Genomic DNA, 21341 nt, shown 5'->3' on the forward strand with positions numbered 1-21341 from the left:
AGATGAGAGCTAGAAAATAATCATTTTGGTAGCTAGAAAATTAAAGCAATCCCATAAAAAATATTCTTTATGTAATAGCGCATTGCCCTGGATTTATTCTGAGATAGCAATCCTTCACCCACAATTAACTAATGGATTAGGATTCTGAAAACGCCACATTCTTCACTGCATCTTTTCGTACATTGCGGTTGTATATGACTATATTTGAATTTTGAATTATCAGTTAAATCTATATATTGTATGTGTGGATCTTACATCTTCATTCCTAGGAATATGTAAATACAGCAATGGAAACAAGTACAAATCAGCTGTCCTCAAATTTAACAAATATCTTTTTAAAAGGCTTTAGGATCATTGATGAACAGACACTGAACGGGGGACACACAGCGTAACACATATAACTCAACTATCAGCAGATCGTGATAATGTATTTAATTAGATATTGGGTTTTCCATCTCTTCACGGGAATTGAAAGCTTTGTAAAGGCCAAATCCAGTAGCCAAAGAGTAACAATAAACCAGTTTAACACTTGGAAGCACAATGTGCAAGGCCTATTATACAACGAGAGAAATGACACCTTATACGATTAAAAAGGGTTTAGCGAATACACTGCACTCAGAAAGCGAAATCTCAAACGTTAGCTGCAAACGTCGTTCGTTAACGCATCTGCACAAAAGCGCCTTGAATTTGGACTTCTGGGTGGATCAGTTTCTGTGTCCTGGCAGCAGCAGAACTTTGAATTCTGTTTCCTCTTTTAATATGATTCTGCATGCTGTGTCTTATCCGAAAAGAAGCTAGCTACTCTGTTCGGCTTTATTGTTAGCGAATAACTGAAAACACCAAGTGAATGTCTTAAATTTCATTATTGTCAGACATTATGATGAAAAATGGATGTTACTCTGAAGTGTCTCTTCTAAATACTACTTATCCTTACTTTAAATCTTTGCACATCAACTATTTTAAAGTTAACTATACAAGATACTTCATTGATTAACGTTTCTTTGTAATATTATCTATAATTTTTTATATAGTCCCTGTCAATACGAAACAACGTCGACGACACATATAAAGATTAGCCAGGACCAAATTGAATGCTACCAAGTGAATGTTTTAGCGGCACGTAGCATGCAATTTGAAGCATCTAAACACACACGTGAACACTTCATTTAACCGATTGGCCGAATGTTAAGCGTCATGTATGAATACTTATATCGCAATAAGGAAACTCCTCAAAAGAACTCTAAAGTTGGCAATATTAATAAATGTAAGGGCAAGTGTGTGGTTGATTACGCATGCACTAGTGTAAACCCCCAAGTGAGTTTTAGTTCCATGGCGAAACCTTCATACTAATAAATGTTGATGCTAGTGTGATCCATCTTTGAGGTTTTGTATGCGGCATGTTATACTTTGTATTGTGTGTGCGTCTTGTAAGGTTTCTGCTGTACGTTTATCATGCTCCTTTAAACAAGGCTATGAAATATGGAGAGTATTTTGTTAATGGCTATATCTATAGTATATCTAAAAACTCAACATAAGCATAACTGCAGAGCTTCAACAACAAAACGTTTATTTCCTTGTGTATTTAAAATATTTCTCAGTAAGTAAGTAAAATGACGTTTTAAATAAGAACATATAATCAATTCGAATAAGAGCCACTTCGGTTTTGTAGTTCTATTTAAAGGCAGTATGGACATTTCAGCATGATTTCAGTTACTTATCAATCGAATGCGTAACAAAGCATCCATTTAACTTTTATAGAAAGTTTTACGTTACAAATTAGATCATTATCAAGTTGATTTATTTTCCCCTTTATGAGTGCTAATTAGTTGTTACAAGACCCTTTTAGAATGAATAAAAAACCTTCATAATATCATACTTTGAGCCCTGATATGCTGAATTATGTATAAGGAACCAAGCAACGCCAAAACATGTGAAGGTGTTTAAGGCGGTACCTAACAATCCTTGATAAACATACCTAGTTGTTTTATATAGTGTATATGCACTGTGCTGTTTGAGGAGTTTTGTGCTGTTATTCCATGTTTCTTGTTTGTGATGTTTTGTTTTGTGTGTTCTATGTCTTTGGCGTTTACCCTGTGTCATTAAACGGGGTTTATGTTTAAACTTTTGGCTACTGAGCTTGTTTCTGTAGTTTTTCACATGATATATAATATCATAGTTAGTTTTCATTATCTTGGCTTGTCTTCGTAGATTCAATGTGTTTGTTGATATATACAATCATGCTCTACATGATATTAATAACTATAGTATAGACATTAATATTTATTTTGTTCGTTTCAAGTAGAAAACGTTACGAGTACGAGATAAGGGTGTGCTAAAACCCCAGAACATATTAATTGAAAGGTAAGCGCACTTATATCAGAAAGTGGTTATCAGAGGATTCGCTATAAAACAAGCAAAACAATGAAATGTTTTTAGAAACCCATCTGCTTTTACAACATCGGTAAACAATGTAGACAGGGTGGGAATATCTAAGTGGGAACGTTTACGACAGAATCGTGCTGAAAATAAGACTAAGTATAAGACTCCGAAGATACCCTTTCCGTTATACTGATTGTGTACGTAATGCATAGGGTGTATTTGAATATGACCTTTGATAATTAAACCTCGGATGACATTTATAATAAGAGGTATTTCTTTCCGCAACATTACAAAATATGTCTGCAAAATATCAGCAATGCCACACGTTGCTGCATATGCAGTTTTTATCAGTAAAACTGCACTGTTTTAAATCCTTCTCTGGTACAATATTGATCGCAGGGTTCTTGAAGGAATGACGCGTAGACCACGATACAGTTTCCGTCGCATTAATCTGAGATCAGATCGCAAATAAAATTATACAAATACAAATATCCGCCTGTGTTTGATATTTATGAAAGTCAAAATATGTACAAATATTGACGTCAATTTCAAACACAACATTTATCAAAACATAATCTTCCGAAAATTTCTATCAAAACGACGCGTATTTGCATCTAGCGCTAAAAGAGCACACGCATCGCTCGGAATACGCAGAATTATTTAATACGTCAATCGTTCCATAGCGGTCATGTGTTTTTTCTCTCGGCATATAATTTTAAATTCTTTGTTAAAAGGGTAATTTAATTATCGCCGTATGTTGTTCAATTTATGATTGATTTAAGTTACATTTTATCGCCAAAAAATGTCTGCAAACCGAGTAGGACCCAGTTGGGCTGCCTGAACGTTTCGGCCACATATAAAGTATGGATTAGCAGGCATTTTTCATGTGTTATATACAAAAATATACTTGAAATGAGTAATAAACGCCACACATATGACTCGATAGCAAACATGTCCAAATAGCACGTACGGTAATGTTAAATGTGCTTTGAAAACAAATGTTTCGAACATGCTACAGCGAAATATTTTTGCATTCTATGAATATGGATCAATATATGAAAATTGTTTTCTAGTTGTTTGCAACTGCTGCTCTCGACCATCTAAACTTGTCTTAATTATACACGTACTTATTTGCATGGGTTATGGACCAGTTTTAATTGTTGATGGTAAGATGTGTTCTAGACATAATTATTCGGACCTGCGACGCAAATTGATGTTTATGCGCTTTGTATGATTTCCATTGCTTTTATGTTATTGCTCTATTATCATTAAAGAATATAATTCGTTGTCAAAGCGTTATTAAATACATACGCTTCTGTATGATTATATCAATTTGCCTTGGGGTTTTACTTTTTTGTATTACTAGGCGTTTACCAGCTTTTCAATTGTACCTGTACGTGAAAACAACCATATTATTTTAACACAGGATCCCTTTGCACTTAAGTGGCCTCAATAAATTTCAATATTGAAACATTGAAAGTCAATGTAAATCATGCTGTAAAAAGGATGGTTGTTTGCAAAAGTGGTATAATTCTATTCACTTTGTTAACGTAAATAGTTATTATCAAATGTTACTATTCGTTTTACAATTATTCGTTCATAAAACAGTTAGTTATTGCATGTAATAGAATTCCTTATTTCAGCTTCACGGCTTTAAGATAAGTTTTGATGTCTCATCGTAGTGAAATTCGAAGAAAAGCATATCGGTGACATATAGTTTCAAAGGAATTATGTCTGCAACATATCAATGCTTGATTAATGCATACTCGCTGTAATATTGGGGATAAGTGCATCATCGGCATTTATTGAACACATTTATACTAGTTCGTCGTTATGACTCTTAGCCGTATAGTTTCCATTCATTAATGTTTGAACAATACATATCAATTATGTTAATTATTTTGCGAGCTTGGAGACTTAAAAAACACTTCTCTATGTGAAACTCAGACTATATTCTCGGAAGACAACTCTTTGGAGAGCGACAACCACCTTCTTATTTTACTTGTTTCCAAACCTAATTCAATCCGAACATAACCCTCCACTTTATTGTTTATCTTCCACTACATTATCGTATAAACGTTTAAGGCGCATGCATTTACACTGACAAACAAATAAGGATATTTTAAAGTCTTGTTTTTAATTATTTATCATCAACAATTGATCATACTGCATTAAGGTTGATACTGCAACAGGAACTACAAAGACATGCAAGTCAGCAGTAAACATACTGTGGTTTTGGAGAATGAAATGAAAGACCTAAGACCAAAAGCGCTGGAAACACACACGGGAACGCAAACAATGAACACCAAGTCCAATAAATCCTTCGCAAAAGATACTGTATTTCCTTTTACAAAATTTATCGAAGTAAGATACTCTGACCCTCTATTGATCTTCAAAGTAGGTAAGTCTTATCTTCTAGAAGTCTTCAAAGTAGGTAAGTCTTATCTTCTATAGGTATTTAAAGTAGGGAAAACTGATCTTCAGGGGGTGGATTTAAGTAGAAAATACTAATTTTCTAACGTTCTGCAAAGTAGGAAAGAAGAAGAGACCGATGTTCCAGCGGACTTTAAATGAACACAGACCTATTTTCTAACGGTGGAAGAGATTGATCTTGTCGTCTTCAAAGTATGAAATACTGATATTTAAACGATCTTCAAGTAGCAAGGACTTACCTTCTAGCGGCTTTCAAAGTAAAAGAGACTAATCGTTTAGCAGTCTTCAAAGTAAAAATTACTAATCTTCTAGCAGTCTTAAAAATAAAACACACTGATCTTCTAGCAGACTTCAAAGTAGGAATAACTAGTCTTTAAAGTATTAATGAATGCAATTCTAGCGGCCCTGAAAGTAGGATAGATTGGTCTTTGAGCAGTCATCCATGTAGGAAACACTAATCTTCTAGTGGTCTTCCTCAAACTTACCCTTACATTTATAATGTCATCGTCATCATAATTAACATCAGTATTCAATAATACAAAAAGGTAATCACTATCATATGCAAAGCCTAAATAATTGCATGTGCTCAGCAGTAGGAGTAATCGAATAAATCAAGTCGTAGACACATACTTTGATGACCCTAAGATATTAAACGATGAATCTTCATATTTATACCTCTTCTGAAATATGTTTAAATTGAAGCAATCTCAATATATGTAAGGCTGTATTGAAATATGAAGCAGCCTCTTAACATTCTTATTCTTTACTATGAATACAGGTTTGTGTATAAAATTTCTTTCACTTCAATTGATGATGCACTAAAACGTATGTCGGGAAATTCTGCTCATTAATATTGGATTTAGTATGGTCTTAACTTGTCGAATCTGGGTGGTGCTAAAGAAGATCTTCTGTCAGATAACAAGTCTATCTTCAAACAATATTTATCAATTGATAGGAAATTGGGAAATTTGTCTATCTGTCTCGTGCTGTTTGAGATTACAACACTTCTCAAGTTAAACATAGTAAAATCTAAACTAAGGCTATTCAAAGTGAACTGTATTTTCGAATGATTCAGACATAGTGTCTCAACTTTGAAACGATCTCTAAAACAGCTTGAATTTCGAATATTTCTGAATGAGTTTATTGTTTGCGCTCTCATCTTGCGCAGATATCAAGCAATTTGATAAATTATTTCCTAGGATCCCCCCTGGAATAGGAGTTGCCTATAAACATGATCCAAGTCTATCTTGTACCTGAAGTTAATATGGCATTATTCCCCCCCCCCCCCCCCCGCCCCCCCCCCCCCCCCAAAAAAAAATGACCAACCGTATACTTTCCTTCAAAAACACAATTAGGGAGCATTTATCATAAGAAGTGTTTCATGATGTGCCTCTCATGTTTGTCTCAATGAGACGTGCATCGCAACATGAGTCAATCCACCATCCGATGTTAGCCACATTGATGATGCTATATAATTATTTTATCTTATTGTTGCTTTGAAACGTATAATACACAATACTAGAATTAGATGGGGAGAGTGGGTTGGTGTTGTTTTTAAGTTGACAGCCTCTCTCAAATAGTTGTCACCAGTCCTTGTTTCTATTACGTAATTGGGCGTTAATGTATACGCTTTTGGGTTTTGTAACAGTCGAGTGAAGTAGTTACTATACAAAAACGTATTTATTTTAATATCATACATGGTCTTGTAAGATTGTATTAAGAGAAATACTCCCCACATTGTGGTTTGGTCCATGAGAAAAATCGAAAGTCTTTTGAGGAAATAAATTGTACAAAATGCTTTTACTTTTTGCGAACTAGAACAAAAAACTACATAAAAGAGTGTGATCCATAACAAAGCCTTTATGTATTTTGAGTACCACATATATCTAACTACATAGATATATCATACTCATAGAAGTAAACATCATTACTGAATTAAAAAAATACACTCAATAATATTCAAATCAAACCAATCAATACTGTAGTTACGGGATATTATTTAATGCCACTTTCTGTAAGCGCAAAATGTACAAGAACAGTCCTTGAAATGACCAGAAAAAAGGTATATAAACGAAGGAATCGCAGAAAACCTTTGACTATAGTCGAATAGTTTTAAAATCCATTTTCACCAAATAAGTTGGAACTTACTCGGTCCCTGATACACCCTGTAGAACAACACGACTGATGAATACAATGAAATAAGATGGATAACACAATTAAGTTATTTTCATATCCAGAAGGGACATTAGTTTTATATGTTTGTTAGAGAACAATTTTAAACTGGTAAGTAATGTAGCAAAAAAAAAGGAAACAAGTACATGAGTGGTAACATTATTCTATCTATGTGTCTGACAACAATCTACGATTTAAAAAAATACAAGTATAATGTTACTTGCTTTTGAATTCAGTTTGATTTTCGGCTACGTGATTTTTCATCTACTAAGAATCTATTATTATAAATATAAATTACGTCAAGAAGAGAAACCGTCAGTTTGAGATGTATCGTAACCATGATGAAAAGGATTTTCAAATATTATTTTCTGGAGAATAAATACGCAATTTGATAATTATTTCGTCAGAATTGAGAATAGTATTTAACGGTCATAAAGGTATCTAAGCATTATGAATTTGAAGTAACTCGAAACATAGCCGTGGTCTAGGAGCATATTGTTTCATAATTCTATCGAAGGAGGTATACTTTGGTAATCTAACAGAACTTACTGACATTGGAGTACTAATACTAATATTTAGGAGGACAATTTAGGAGGTGTCTTATGTTCAGTATTATTTTTCGTAAAAAATCAAAGAATCATTGCGTAGTTATTTGATGAAGCAAACATAGTACAACCCGCGGTGCGTGGATGTTACACGTAAATTTATGATGCACTTCATACATTTACATATGCAATCTCGTTGAATCCCAAATTAATGCATAATTCCTTCGGTTTATGAAGACATTGATACATCAAATTGTGGTTTGGGCTATTGTAACATGCATACGTGTCCAGGACATAGACGCTATATGATAGTGCTGAGATGCAGACGGATAACAGAATCAGTAATAATAGATATTGCATTGTTCTTAATAGGTAGGCATTTTTTTATTTTTGTTCAATTATTTATTAAAGCATTTACGTTTTGCATTTTTGTAATCAAAAATATGTTTAATACTTTTAATCTATCTGTAGATAACTGCATTAGTATAATTTATTTCAATTGAGAAGCTAAACGCTGATGTTTTATCATAAAAAAAACCCATTTTGATTACGGTCTTTGAATTTTCTAATATCGTAATAAAGTCATATTTGTAACAATATGACAATGCTATTAGTATAAGACGCTTGCAAATGTATATATTGTTTTAGTAAAAATGCGCTACGTGAACATATGATTTGAATAATTTCTAACAAATTTTAGACAAAGTCACAACTTCCATGATTAATTGGTGCTTTCATTTCTATGATGTTGAAACGGCTTCATTCAATGTATTTTGCATACGATTAAATCATACAGGGGAAACTCAAAACAAAGATAATCGAGATAGCAACTTTGACGTGGTGTGATATGTATTAAAGTATGTCATTCACTCGGATTGTTTTGACATTAAACGTCCTTTAAGTTTACATGGTATCAAGTTTATTCAAAGAACCCAGTTGATGATAACTTGACAGGATGAGTTTAGGAGACAAAGAAATACAATATAAGAAATGAGGCTATTTTAAAAGAGAAGACAAGAAAAAAAACCATGCAATATACCTAAATGTTTAACTAATTCAAGCAAGAAGGATTATTATATGGATACCATTATGTTCAACTCATATTTGGACACAGAAAAAAGGAAACTATATTGATACAACTCATGCACTAAACAAGTATTGAAATTTACCATCTCAAAGGACGTTTTGGTTAAGAGTTATTAAACTTACATCGAAACATTCATTGTTGTGTAAGGCAGTCGTTAGGGTAACTACATCAATACTGACTATCCCAAATAAAGACACATAGGATAGAAATCCGATTGATGTCTTAGTTCTTAAACCAACCATATTAAAATGTGTGTGGGTGAAAAGAGTCTACCATATTCTACTTGCGATAAAAGAGAAGATGTGTACGTCAACAAAATGTATCAATAGCTATCTGTTTTATTTGTTTTTTATCCGAAGTATCGTAAAAATGATATACTTGAAGATAATTTTGATCGTTAAACGGTTAACTTCCAGTGGGTGTTTAACTGATAAAATACAACTGTAAGAAATAAAATCAGCGTCATCCTGGCATAGGCAAACTAAAATATCTTTAAATATCGAATTTGAACTGAACATTTAAATTGTTAAACCAATATGATTAAAAGAATGCATATTACGCTTTTTACAATATTAACTCTCCCGTTTCGTTTTGACATGCAACACGTAACTTTATTACCTTTTTGGAGGTAGCTGATCATATCATTTGAAATTTCATTTCCTTCCTCGACATGAACAAACTGATTACTGCACACCACACACTACGATATAATTAAACGTTTTCATGTCTACCATGTATTCACTTTTAATGAAATTGAGCTCATTACAATAAAATATAATTATAAACAAAATGTATTCCGACGAACGTCAACCAATGTGACAAAACTACGGGAAATCTGTCAGAGGAAAACGTGATCTTGGTAAATGGCGAAGTATCAAAGGCCAAAGCCAATGAGACAAGCAGCTACACACAATTAAGACTGAAAGACAATTAATCAATAAGATTTGCGATACCGCCTTGGAACAGTAAAAGAAAACAATCAAGTTCAATGCATTTAGGGACTTGTTTTAGCAAATTAATTAAATAAGTACGATTTTTGATTTTTTTAGCAGTGCTACGACAGAGCGCAACATACAGAATAGCGATATAAAAAACGTAAATAATGATAAACATAGGTAACAACGATTGGCAAATAGTAAATGACAAAGTATATGAGATATAAAAAAAAGAACTATGAAATCATGTCTTAAAATGGTCAACAAAATCTATAATGGACATAAAATCACGAGTTACAGTGATTCAATTAACAACGGGAATATCGAGTATACTGAACATAAACGGGCCCATATAAGCAACAGCGGATGAAATATAACGGGCACATTAGCTAATAGCCAAAGCGCGCTAAGAAACAATAATGGCTACAAAGTGGATAATATGTAAGACAAGACGGCGTAAAACACGATATACGAATAGGTAAAAGGTTGCATTTTTACAGGAGTTCAAACAAATATAATTAGGTCGTACTATTCGAAAGTAATTTGATAATATGAAACACACCTTATTGGACAGGCTTTAAGTTCATTTATTATGCTTTTACATATTCATTCATTCTAACTGCTTTAAGCATAATGTCGTTTTCCAAGTCATAGTCAATTGTTTAAATCGTCTGGACGTCTCACGCCTTAAGACTCAGAGTAAAAAACGCAATAAGCACTTATATATGTTGACTTGCCAGCTAGAAGGTCTTAAACACACTTGAAATTTGATACATGGTCTTGGGTATACGGTGACCAATTTTGTCTATTCGACACTTAGTTTACTCTATTTGAAACCAAGTCTCATATATTTGAAACTTTGTCTGAACTATTTGACACTCAGAGTATTCGATTCGAAACCCAGTTTCGTATATTTAAAACGCAGTCTTGTCTATTTGGAACTCGGTCTTGATTATTTGACACTCAGATTAGTATGTTTGAAACTCAGTCTGGTTACGAAACATAGTCTTGTATATTTGTGACATGGTCTTGTTATTTTCTAGCGATCTTCAAAGTTGCTTTGACTTATTTTTAGCGGTGTTTACATTAATATTGAAATTATATTTATATATATTTATTCTGACAATAGGTAATCATCATCATACCAACAAGTCAAGTCATGTAACTGCATGTATTTAAGAAACAGTAAAATAATGCAAATAAATGTATCAATCCAGAGCAATAGACGTAGACACCTGTAAGATATTCAACGATACTTCTTCATGTACATATTATTCTCGATTTTGTTTAAACGGAAGTATGATGCATATGGCTAAGGCTAGATTAAGGTCTGGAGCCAACTCTTCAACATTCTAATTTACAAATTATAAATCAGTAAATCTCTGTAAGATGCACAAACATATTTCTGCTTATTGGTATTCGGATAGAGATTGGATAAAACGTGTATTATCGGGGGGGGGGGGGTAAGAAGGATATCCTGTTAGACTTCTTATCTTTAAGCAATGTTTATCATAGGATAGAAATTACTCAAAAAGTGTCGAACTGTCTCCTATCGTTTGAGTACTCAACACTTCTTATATTGTACATCGTTTAATCTTGACTACACTAAGGTGGAGCAATGTGATTGATATGTTTGTTTTAAAAAAAGGTTCAGAAGGTTTTTGTTTAAGTTAATATATTTTTTTTATTTATACCTGACATTGCTTAAATTCAATCGACATATCTGTTCTGTTGTCCCTGTAGTTTCTAATGCATGTTTCTTTTCAAACCTTACTGACTGCATTCTTTTCTAAAAATGCAGAAGTGTAAACCACATCTTTCTAAGATGTGTCATTATTAGTTCTTTGAGAATATTACTCATGTATGCTTCAATCGTACGAGTCAGGCATTGGACCAGTAACGTCGCACACTTAATCAAACCGCTTTGATACTTCCCGGTCTTACAACAATTAAACTATCTAATATTTCATGCGCTAAGTATGAAATTTAGCTACTTATTTGTATCAATTTTCATATGTTTTAAGTATGTTTTTTACATACGACATTATATAAAGAGGGCGAGGTGATTTAGAGTATAGGTGTTGGCCTTCCTTAAAACAGTTGACACAAGTGCTGTTGTCCACCCAGGAAACGACTTCAGAGTTAGTTTTTATGCTTTTGGGAGTCGTCGCACAAAAACAAACTAGATATAGTATTTTCATCTCATATATAGTCGGTGTTAGCTCGTATTATGAGCGACTCATATTGTTATTTTGTGCGTGAGAAAAGTACCAGGTGACATCTATATCTATTTTGTGTAACTTTTACTTCTTGTGCTATAAAACGGAACATAGCGCATAGCATCCAATGGGCCCTTAACTTAAATGCATGATAACAGCAAATTAATCGACCTCATAGATGAGTGTGGTTGATCGTCTTTGATAGCAGTTAACCTCAATGGTGTATGAAAAATTTATACATTCAGTGGTATAAAAATCAGATCAATCATTTCTGTACTTGTGGGATTTTAAATGAAATTGTTTCTTAACTGATTCTAGGATATTGTTCTACTATGGACTTATTCTAGAGCAGAGGTTAACGAAACAAATCTGGAACTTAGATCAAGAAAAGAATCTGAAAGAAGAAATTGCGTAAAAAACTTTGATTGTTGTCGAACAGTTGTAAAAAACATTTACACATAACCGTTTGACCTTACTAGCATTTACCCGGTATCTGTTATACCCAGACTTGTTTTATGTATTATTTAATATTAACTGAACCAGTAAAAAAGAACACCACAACTTGTGAAAAACAGATTTAAAAAATATATTATATCTAAGGTACCGGTTAAAAAAGCACAATAAGACTTGCATTCAATCTTGTGTTTCCATACAGTTTATTTCTATAGCTATTCGGAATCAATTATTTTATATAACATCAGGAAGAGAGAAGAATCAGAGAATAATTAAAACCAACAGTGAAAGTGGACTTGAAAATATCAGCACGCGTATAGTTACGATGCAATAAATAACTATTTCTTCGAACTACAGAAGAATATCCATCTGTGAGGTAGGTAGATGAGCACTGTGAAGTAACATCAAGCATTTTATTTTTGGATTACGAGTTAAGGGAATTAGATTTTGGGTTTCATTGAATACGTTGAATTGCTACTGACGTAGGTGTATTTGTAAATATTTGGGGGTTAATTTAGAGGTGCCATATGTTTAAAAACACATGCACATTTTTCAGTGTACTATTAATCCGTAGTTCCCGAAGAAATAAATGGAATCAAAAATATCTTCATTGATGCAGCATAAACAAAGAAATCCGTGGAATGTGAATGATTAACGTTAACTTACGACGTTTCATGTACATAAACATGGCATTAATTGATCTAATTCATTTAAATTATACATACTACAATTCATTCAATTGCAAAATAATCGTATCTCACGATGTCAACTTCACCTTTTAGTTAAGCGCCAGGAATCCAGCACGTTTACTCGTTGTTTCTGATTGGTGGACATCAGTGTGTGTATCCAACGCCTTTAAGAGGACTCGAGACCGCAAATGGTGTTATTGTGTTATTTTAATACGGATAAGTATACTGGAAACAGACAAGGGCTGAGTCGTCGGTGGAGTACAATATATGTAATAATAGATGCCACATTGTTCTTAATAGGTTAGCGTTTCATATTTCCTTCGAGATTTGATAAAAACATTTAAGTTTGGCATTTTCTTTAAATAGTAAATCGATCTATGGAAACTTTCTTTCGTATTTTTTTATCTTTAAAAAACAAACAAGGGTTGATGTTTTTAATATAGAATAGCAAATAAAATGAAATGCGAAATATATTGACCGATACTTGCTTTTGTTTTTCAAATCGTGGAGGAAAATTAACACTAACATTCAAAATGCAGTCTTAAACTATTCCATACTTAAGTCGAATACGTAATATAACAGCAATAATATTAATATTTGGGGCTAGCATATTATTAACATGAGTGTGATATGAATATAATGACCTTAGTACAAATGCGGTGCCAGAACTTGAAATGTAAAATAATTCCATTCAATGTTTAACACACAGACAACCCACAGCTTGCCTTACTAATAGTTGCATATTGCAATGAAATTGTTACGACTTCATTCCATGTATTTTCCACACAATTACATCCCAAGGCGCACTTTAAACGAAGTTTATCTATGAAGCACTTTGATGCGATCTGTGTAATTGCTTGTTATTTAATTTGATTGTTTGTAAAACGTTGTCGTTGCAATTAAAATGAGTTCAGTAAAATGTAAGAATATGAATGAATTCGAGTGTTTATTAATCATAAAGCAACACTTAATCAAATAAAAGGGAGATATGGATCGATTATAGTCCGACAATAAGTTTTGAATTTTTTTTAACACGAAATTATAATGTTGATAGGATTATAACAATAACGTCAACTCGTTAGATACTTGATTATGAAAAAGATGCAGATAGCGTTTTAAAATGGTGATTGGAAATTGATGCTACCCTTTTTATAACTGATATACAAATATTTGCTTTATTTTATTTATTACCTACCTATTTTATTATTGATGATGATCGTGTTGGAAGAAACGCTCGTGAATGCTCTAGATGTCTTATTCCAGAAGAGATCAGCTAGAGCATCAGCTAGTTTTTATTGTCAGCAGTGTAACTTCTAAATTACTCAAGAGATTTAAATAAAACAATACATGCATGATAAAAGAAGATGCAGTGTGCAGTAACCTTGGAGTTATGGCCTCTTTTCAAAGGAATGGTTTGCCATTCCTGTGTCCAGGCGGCATTTGGGGGTATTCGTCACTCCTGTGACAGCTCTAGTTTTACGTCTGCTTTAAGTTGTAATAAAGATCGAATATTTTAAATGTAATAAATTTATGAAAAAATACCTTTACTAATTTTGACACTCATAGGTAGTCGGCAAGCTAATATCCTTCTAATTATATAAAATTTATATGGGATCACATGGCATCAAAATGTAACATTCAGGATAATGGAGCCATCAGAGATATAGTTTATTTATTTGTGGGTTGAATTGGCCAAGCATATGAGAAGTAGTAGATTAGACATGACTAGATCATCATAGAGTTGTACGAACACTTTTTCAAGATTTCAGTTTTATATACGGTAAATGTATTCACTTGCACCATTTTCATCTTCAAAGCCGCCTTTATACATCATGAAATCGAATTGTGTAGTATCCGTGCACTGGATGCCACTATGCATCAAACAAACTGATAAAAAGCTTGTATCCTAGAATTCATCATACATATGTGTTATGTTACATGTATGGTTTTATAGAAAACTGCTCTTGTATGCATTGGGCTTCTATGAGTCCTGCAATCGGAAACAATTACACAGAGCTATATAAGAGGATACTTGACATTGTTGACCTGTTTTATTTGAGTGGAAATGTACATGAGAACTCATTGTTGTCATTTGGATACAACATACTCAAAATGACCTTAACAAGGATGTTATTATATACAAATTACAAGATAATCATTACGTTTTAGATATTTTGTAATTTTGTAGTAAAATTATCTTCAATAAATTACAGGTTTTTTTCAAATGAGGTATATCAAATATTATCATATTTTAAATAAAAATAAAACTTCAAGGTAGTTGCATCAGCTGTCTGAAGTTTAATGTTTCATTTTGTTAGCCTGAAACTGTTACCATTTCTTTTATATAGACTTTCAAACATTGATAAAGCCATTATATTCACAACTTTAAATAAAGATACATTATGCTCACTTTTTTATATTATGTAATTAGTAGATAAGTGTCTCATTCTTTCGACCGATTATTCGAATATTCGATTACTAAAATGCATCTTTTAGAAGTAGTAGTCAACTATAACAATTATTCGCTAAAGTAATAGCCGGGGCATTTAAACATACTTTTTCGTAGCTAGTACGCGCGGCGGACCCTGATTTCCCCAAATGAGTCTCTGGAATTCGCCATTTTCAGAAAGAAAAAAGCAACACATTATGAACGAACAAAAAACAAAATCGAATAATTTCAATTCCGTTGCCTTCATATTTGTAAACAATGTGAAATTAGATTGATTCCTAGTCAAATAGTGTTATGAGCAAATTGGGGGTCTTTTCGTAAGACGAGAAGCCTCATTCTGGGATTGACCCCTACTGAAAATAAATATGAAAAAACGTTCGATCCAGTAAAACGATTAAACGAATACATATGGGGATTTGGACTCTTCTAGTGTACATCAATAAAGGAAATATGAGATGTAACACCAACCTGAATGATTTCATTACTATACAATTTTAAAACAACGATTGTTTAGTTGATTTATATTTATCAAAATAGCCATATCTAAATTAAAGTGAGTTTTCAACTCAAATAGTTCTTTTTTTCTAAAGCAACTTTTGATACGAATAAGGATTTTTTTCATGGTATTTTATGATCGCTTTTGATATTTCATTATTTTCTTTTTCCCACAATGGCTACTTAATTAGTACAACGACACGTTTTACTACAGTAAGACGTGTTTAATTACCTTTACTGATTTTATTCACTTAACTATCTATGATGTATGCTTATACATACGTATATATGATAATGCATTTTATTCGTGTTACATTGTTTCTGTTTATTTTTGAAAGGCTTCAACGTCTGGTATAGTTTGGCTTAGATAGGTTTTTTTTCTTTTAACAGGATACTAGTTTATTTGTAGCATATCTCTGTTGTTTTCTATGTTTTACTATACAGTTATATTACGCATTTGTTATCGGAACATATGATGTTTCGTGTTCACGGGTATTGCTTGTGAAGCTACTGAACACAGCAGATCAGAAGTGCCGCCATCCGTTTCAGAATGCGGAGGGACTGGTCTTCTGTGTACGCGGTTACAGTGTCTTCCTCGTGGGTTTCGTGCTGCAGCAGCTCATTGTGGAATTCGTGAAAAACCAGCTTGGTTCACTCCGACCTAACTTCTTTGACATATGCCGGCCGCAATTCAACCGATCCTGGGTTAGTGTTAAATAATCGTGTTTATCTTTTTACTGAGCTTCTTATGCTAACCTTTTGTTGGTTTTTAGAATGAAACTATCAGTATTATTCTTAACTTATTAATCTTTTGATCAGGAATCTAAATACAAAGTGATCTGTTTAAATACCACCGTTCATTTTAATAATAAGAAACATGTCAATATTCCCATGCAGTATATATTTACCAATATCATTTGCACGAAAGTACTCTTTATTGAATTAAAAGTTATTTTTGGCAGGCAACTTAATAAATTGTTATTCTAGCAATATTGATGAAAATTATTTTTACTTAAAGGTTATAAGCGAGTACACGTGCACCGGAAGAGCGCATAAAGCAGGCGAAATTCGGGCCAACCGACAATCGTTTCCTTCCGGTCATTCATCTCCTTCTATGTACATCGCCATCTACTTCTCTGTACGTAAAGGGAGGGAGGTATTTTATATCTTTTTTCAATTGTTGTTGTTAAAACATAAAATATAAAACCTACACTTTTACACTTGCTAACCGATTAATATATTTGTTTTAATATCGTTTACGTATTTTAAACATAGTCAATTTATACTTGCTTTTCAAATTCTGTACCGCTGACCGTCTCCTTCCCGTTCCTGTAATCTGCGCTCGCTTTCAACTTCTTTATGAGTTGTTGTCGTTAAACAAGTATTTCTTCTCCCCTCAGTTTTACATCCAGCTGTGACTTAACGTTACCTTTTTTCGGATAGTGAAACTGTTTCTGCAGTTCGGACTTCCTCTCATTGATCGGTGGTCTCGGCCGTATCCAGGACAATAAGCACGACACTGCTGACGTCATGGTTGGATTTCTCGTCGGTTTAACTACAGCAATACTAGTGGTAACATATCATTTGTTACTTGTTTTATTACTATTCTACGTTAAGTGTTAACAGTTGCATATGGTCATGTTTTTCAATAAACGTTGGTATCATATTTTGGACAACGCTTGAACTTTTCATACGATTAACATACTTTTTTTATGTATAGACAAAAACAATATTGATACAACAAAGTTAACACCTCCAGTGCAAGGCAGCAGCGCAGTCCAAAACTTACGTATACATCAATTATCAATAACTCGTTTTGTACGTGTTTGTTTATGATTACCTTTTGTAAAGTTAATGTGTTTCCTGAGCTTTCCAAGACAGAAGCCGTGATTTAAAGCTTTAAAGGGACTAGACACCAGGTGATACAACATAAATTCGCTAACGACACATGTATCTTTCACAGTTTAACGTATTTATTTTTCAAAACTAACCGGGTATTTCTACCACGTAAATTCCAGTTAATTTAAAAAAGCGTCGTTATATGTTTCTGTACTAATTAAGTGACTTTAACATGCTAAATATACACACTATAAACTGGGAAACCATTGTGCGCTATTTTAAACATGTTAACTCAACTGAACAGTGACATTTAAAGTCATTTTCAGTTTCAATTCGTCGGCAACAAGCTCCTTACACCTGATGACGATTCTGCCGTTCTCCTGCTCAGGGCAACGTATGAACTTCTAGACTGCTGCTCATGCGGAGCAGTCACCCCTACAATTGTTGAACCGCAAACACCCGCGCCTATGTCACCGAACGGATACTTAAACGGCATATCAACTAACACTGGAAATGTACATAAACAAACGTGCAATCTCAAACTGAATGTTTTACCAAATATAAGGCGTCATGTGTCCACTCCCGGTACTCTTAGTCGGCAGAAAGAAGACGTTTGACACATGCTACATTATACAATATAAAATGTGTCAACATTTATCTGAGACCATTTACTCCCCGATAAATGCGAATCGTGATTTTGCAAATATGCAGAAGACAAACGTCACACGCAGTGTGAGTTTGTCCGTTATCGAACGCGTGGAACCATTCGTTATTTAAGTCGTGTTTTAAGCGACTTGATTACTTAAAAAACCCGCATATTTAATGTCTATGTTACTCATATTTCTAGGACCATAGCTGTGATATCATTGTATGTTTAGTTTAATGAAGACACAAACACATTTATTATACACAGTGTTTGCAGTTAAGCGTATATATTTCGTTTACGTCACGTTTTTGAAATAGTGCCTGTATGTTTATTCCTACATGACAAAACACAGCAACCTAGCTAGAAACTGGAATTCTTCAGAGAGTTTTCATTTTCTTCAGGTAGTTTCGCTTAATCAATTACCCACGAAACGCTTTCTGCAAACAACATACGCTTAATTTTTGACAATCTAATTTATTGAAAACAACCAAAACTACGAATCAATGACATAGCTTGAAGCGTCGTTTTGTTCTTGTTCAATGACCCCAACATAATAAATCCGTATTGTAAAGTCGTCAACTCCTTGAACAACATCAAACGTGTTAGTTTCCTTTTTAAAATCACTTCTTCAAGTCTATGTTCTATTTTTTTTTTTTATCAGGACAGGATCTGGAAAATATCAATACTTATACAGACCGTAACATTCACATATGTTTAAACTTATAACGTTTAATTTGATTGCGATGACAGCTGATGTTTTGAAAGGATCACTGTTGAGTGACGTTGTTTCCTTAGTAAAAAGCACGACAAGTATCAATTTTAAAAGGTAATGAGAAAGAACCTAAGCGAGGTTTGAACCCACAATCATTTTGTATAAGGTGGAGGTCATTACACCTAGACCACTCAAATCAAAGTTTCAAACTAACAGTTTCGGGGTTGATTGAAAGTGTAAATGACAACTTCTATGGCAAGCCGATCATCAAAGTCCAACAAACATACACATGAATCAGATGACGCGTGTATGTATTGAACTTATAGCGATCGATGATAAAATGATAAATGTTTTTTCTTTCAAACAGTCTTCAATGGCATTACCGATTCCGATTAGGCATATATGTTTTGTTTTTACTATTCTTGCTTAGTGTTGAAACATTTTCGACGTTGAGTAATCATAAACAAATTAACGCCCTAGTGAATTTCTTAGTGGTTTGACAAGTCTAAGGTCGTATCCAAAGGTTTTGATCATAAGTATGCATTTTGTTAATAAATCTTGGGACAAGCATAGGTTCAAGTACTCGAAAACTAGTTGTGATACCTCCAACGAGCTCCTATCTCATTAAATGTGCCAATGTTGTGCCCCAACATTCATTGATAAACAAACGATATCTTGTTGAAATATATACCATCTGTCCTTGTTGTTTTGAGATGTTCTTTATCTCTCGTTTAGTTTCTGTTTGACCTTTGAATTTTCTCGTTAAAATCAATACTGACAATCCTAATTATATAACACGTAAGGATCATGTCTAGTAGAAAGCAAAATTTACCTAAGCCTAGTATGATGCAGCCAAATATATACTAAGGTGAACAGAAATAGGTTCACAAGAGTGATTAAAGAGATCTTCATAGGTGCAATTCTTCTTTTGAAAAAATATTCTAGTAATAAAACTGATCCTAGAAGCTGAAGGTACGACGTCCACGAAAAGACCTAGACTACTTATACAGGACAATGCGATGACATTAGTATACGAATATGTTATGATATTTGGTAACCGCTTCCTGCTCATGATCACAATAAATAATGATGATTACAAAGCAAACATTGATTTACATATTGTTTTGGAATATATTTTAGTGTGTAATTCACAAATTAAAGCATGAGACTTTAAAGAAGCATCAATTCATTTTCGTATGACCATGCATTTTTCTTTAGCGAAAGGAATTCCTCTAGTTACTTACCTAACGAATTCCCAACCCGGTAATGTTGGTTTTATCTTACAATTAGATACGTAATTAGTTGGTTGATTATCCTCTTCATTATCTCTAACTCGTTATAATTATTTAAAACACTGCAAATATTGTATATATCTTAAAATGAATCACTAAACACACTTTTCACTCATTTAGACGACCTGTTATATATTGTTATGCGTAAGTAACCAAGTAACGTCATAATATGGGAAGTGTATATATATGTATTCTTTTGTTCGAATTGTTATTTAATCACATAGTAAATTATATTACCTGCATTAACATTTCTCTTTCCTTAAGTTTGTTCCTTTCATTATAAGTAGGACGCGTTATGAATATAGGATTTGCTTAAAACAGCACAACAATCATAAAGGAAAGTACCAGCGCACTTATATAAAATAGTTTTAATCTTAGTGTTTGCAAAATAATGTAATTAGTAAGGAAGTACAAGTGCAACCACATCATCTTTCAAATTGCACTACGAAAAAAAGGAAAACTAAACGAGAGTTTGTACGGCATAGGCATGTTGAAAATAAAACAGTAAGACATGCTTGTTGCTATTCATAATAAAAATGATAAAATCAATATCAACATGATAACCAACAACTGTTAAGATTTCTTTTGAATTAAAATATCACAATCACTTCATTAATTTTTGCTACATGTAATGTGTTTGAAAGAAATTCTACATTTTTTGCAAAAATATAGCTCACACATTCATTTTGTTTTTAAAGTTATGCAATCACTTGTCTATCCCTTAAGGACTTTAATGCCATTTAGATTTCACTGCGTTATTACGGAAATAATGTAATTTTGGTCAGCAATATATGAATAATAATTCACTTTGCTGCTTATGAAATGATATCAGTAGAACTGTACTGTTTGAAATATCTTTTTGGTACAAATTTGCTCATAAGATTCGTGATGAAACGATCCCTAGACCAAACAGATACCTTCGCCTCCAGATGTGACCAGAACGTGAACATACAAATTTCAAGCACACTGGTAACTTGAATACGGAGGCAACCAATC

The sequence above is a fragment of the Mya arenaria genome, chromosome 13 (assembly GCF_026914265.1).
Source record: "Mya arenaria isolate MELC-2E11 chromosome 13, ASM2691426v1".
In the NCBI taxonomy this organism is placed as follows: domain Eukaryota; kingdom Metazoa; phylum Mollusca; class Bivalvia; order Myida; family Myidae; genus Mya; species Mya arenaria.